Source organism: Castor canadensis, chromosome 9 (assembly GCF_047511655.1).
Source record: "Castor canadensis chromosome 9, mCasCan1.hap1v2, whole genome shotgun sequence".
Taxonomy (NCBI): domain Eukaryota; kingdom Metazoa; phylum Chordata; class Mammalia; order Rodentia; family Castoridae; genus Castor; species Castor canadensis.
Genome location: NC_133394.1, coordinates 51,395,374 through 51,398,726, shown reverse-complemented (window position 1 = coordinate 51,398,726; position 3,353 = coordinate 51,395,374). Strand labels below are relative to the sequence as shown.

Below are 3,353 nucleotides of genomic sequence, written 5' to 3'. Positions count from 1 at the left end.
GATTTCAGAGGGCTGGGATTGTGTGCGGTTGGTAAAGGAGGCTTGTCACCACATGGTAAGTGTGTAGCAGGGAGGGATAGTGTGGTGACAGGTTGGGGGAGGATGGGAGACAAAGGTAAAGACAGGAAAGAGTGAATGAGTTGGGGCAGAAAGAGTAGTAGTAGGGAGAACAATGGATTGTAGTATAGGTGAAGGAAGGAGAGTAAAGATGAGGATAGGGATAAGAGAATAGTTACAATGGAATTAATAATACAGGAAGAAAGAGAGAGGGAGAGAGAGTGGGGGGGAGAGAGAGAGAGAGAAAGAGAGAGAGAGAGAGAAAGAAAGGAAAAGAAAAGAAGAAAAAAAATGAAACACATTTTAAAAACCTTCACCAATTTCAGGAACCTGGTTCAGTTCAGTCCATTAACAAATATTCTGGAGTTATTCCTTAGGTGTATAATCCTGGTATTGGTGTTCAATTGGAAGCTTTGATGTGTTCTTACCAGGTGACTGGCTTGTGAGTGGTACTTGGACCTTCTGTCCACAAGATTAGTTGGAGTTTTGAGGTGAGGTAAGATTGCCAGCTCATGCAGAGTAGACAGAGTTGTTTTCAGCAGGCAGCAGCTGTGGTGTTCTTTAGTTGCAGCTCTGTTTGGTCACCTCCTCCCACAGCAAGGTGGGGTAATTCAGTTTTGAGTGTTACCCTCTGTCCTGGAGATTGGCCTGGGATCCACCTCCTGCCCTGCTTTGGGAGGTTATTTCCCTGTCTTAGCCTTTATGCCTCTCTCTTTTTTTTTTTTAAGGAAGATAGTGAAATTCCTTTAATAGGCATATTTCATATAAACAAATTGTCACAAATTTTACATTCTAAGGTCCACATGAAAAACATCACAGTACACACAAACTAAATGCAAAATATATCAGACAAAAACATCCTAGGAATGTTCATGCTAAACTTTTGCAATGTTTCCAAATCTCTTTTAAGGTTTGGAGAACATTTGGTACAATTCTTTATTGATGTGATTATTGATTATTATTACTTCTCACCCCAAAAATATAATTTCCTACAAATTCTGTAATGCTTTAAATTAATAGTGTTTGGCTTATATTATCAAGAAACATTTCCCCCACCACTGTAAAATGAAATTAAGCATATACTGGTTAAATAAGTCTCAAGGAGAAGAGTGGATTTTGTTGGCTTTAAAAACAATGATATGTACTTATACATTCTTAACCTTTTTCTTGGGTGCAATTTGGAAGTAACCTGTCCTTTAATTGCCTACATGGACATTGTGGTTGCAATCCAAGTGAATAGCATCACATCAAAATTATCTAATACACATGTTACCACAGTTGCCCCCAACTCAAACATCTCAGGAAAACATAGCCAATAAGTCCTTCACTGTGTATAAATTCAGCACTCCTGATAAATTATAATTCTTCATTTTTCTTCATTTTTGGGACTCTCCAGTTGGTCTTTGGTCGTTTCTTCATCTTTCTTTTTCACATCTTCCTTCACAGAGAGTGCCTCCAGTTTGAGTGGCAGATCAGAGGTTCCACCTGTAACAGATGAACTCTGAATGTCAGGTAAGGCGTTCCGGCTGCCTGTCCTGGCTGAAGATGCGAAGTTGTTGATCACAGATTCCACATCAGTCATGTCTGATGAGTCTGTCCTCATATCAACGTAAATCTCTGGTTAAAATATGCTGTGGTTTCTAAGGCAGGTTTAGGAAGAAACTCTGATAAACTTCCCTTTATCTTTTCTGTCCCACTGTGACCTCAATAAATTTATGGTTTTCTGTTACCCCCAAATTTCTCTTGATTGTCTTTTCAGTATACCATGACCCCAGGCGCACGCAGAGATGCCGGCGGTGCCGGGCCAGGTCCCCTCGCGGTCCGGCTGCCCCGCCTCTGCTCGCTGCCGCCTCTGCTGTCTGCCGAATGCGGCCGCTGCTGTGCTCCTGCCTTTATGCCTCTCTTGATCTCTGCTGGGTCCCAACAGCTCCACTAAGAGGTTGGGTTGTCACCCCACCTCCATTCTCAGCCTTTGATGCTTTGTGGCACATCACTGAGAGTTCAGTGCAGAGAGCTCGGTTCCTTTGCACACCTCTGACAGTTCTGCAGTGAGAGATAGGCGCTTTTACTCTCCCCCACTCTCCAGGGTGGGTTCAGTGTTCCACCCACTCCATGTTACTGTTACATTACAGTTCACTGTTTGTGGCTTTCAGTTTTGCTGGGGTTCTGTCTGCACAGGGGCTGTGCTGGATTATTTTCCCTGGTGGGCGATTGGGTAGGGAAACGCTGCATGATGCATGATGTTCACCTGTATCTTCTGCAGTTTCATGCAGGCAGCTTTGCAGCCAGCTGTCAGGGAGAAATGGTGTTATTTGGTGCAGCATAGAGAAGACTTCCATGAGCTAGGGGTCCAGGATGTTGCAGGGTTTGATTCTGATTTATGCTCTGTCTTCTTCAGGAGAAGAATGAAAAGAAAAGAGAAGTGGTCAAGGTTTTTATTCCCAGGGACAGAACTGGACATGCCTTGCTGGGATTTTTGTGGCTGTTAGGTGAAATTAAAGGTTGATTTAAGGGTCAGTCTTTGAATTTTATCTGCACCTAATGTGATGGTGATTATTATTTTGGCTAGAAGCAATCAGAATTACCCAAGTATGGCTCCAGTGTCTCAGGAAGGTTCCTGAAGTCATGGAGCTTAGGAGATCTGATTCCCTACCTTAGCTGTCATTTTCCCAAGATGGACAATTCAACTAAATGAACGGGGCCCATGTGTGAGGTGTTTACTAACAAGCTTAAACTAAGATGATTTGCTACTTCTTATTCATTCAATCAACAGACTGGGAAGGAGAAATTGTATCTCTAAGCAAACTCACAACATTGCTTAAGAACTTTACCAGCTCCTGGCAGTATGGTGACAAAGATTGTCTTTAGGGGGTCTCATGTTTCTGTTCTTGGTGATGACCTGCAATTATACCCATTCAATTGCCACCACTTGTGTACCTATTCACATAAAGGCTTGCCTTATGTCTTGCATACTCATAAGTCAAGAGATGGTTCTTCTCATATGTATGTAAAAGATCTTGCAGAAAATTAATACATATGGTGGTAAGGAAAAGCTCCATATCTATGCATTTTCAAATCTTGAGCAAGAGCTTTAGATCCTCCAAATGTTAAAAAAGTGAGTTTACTTAGTATTTGTTTATTAAAGGGAGAAATAGTCTCAAAAATTCTTGAGAGCCTGAAATATCCAAAAGCCAGGTTAGAAACTTTTATTTCTGGTACAAGTGACTCCTGTGGTAATAAAACAACATCCAGCTAAAGATTACTGACAAGTGAGAAAGCAGGAAAATGTGACCCAC

General features: G+C 41.8%; 1 pseudogene; it reads right to left on the bottom strand.

Moving 5' to 3' along the window:
• Positions 1-860: 860 nt before the first annotated feature.
• Positions 861-1,748, bottom strand: LOC109678503 (cAMP-dependent protein kinase inhibitor beta pseudogene; annotated as a pseudogene).
• Positions 1,749-3,353: the final 1,605 nt, after the last annotated feature.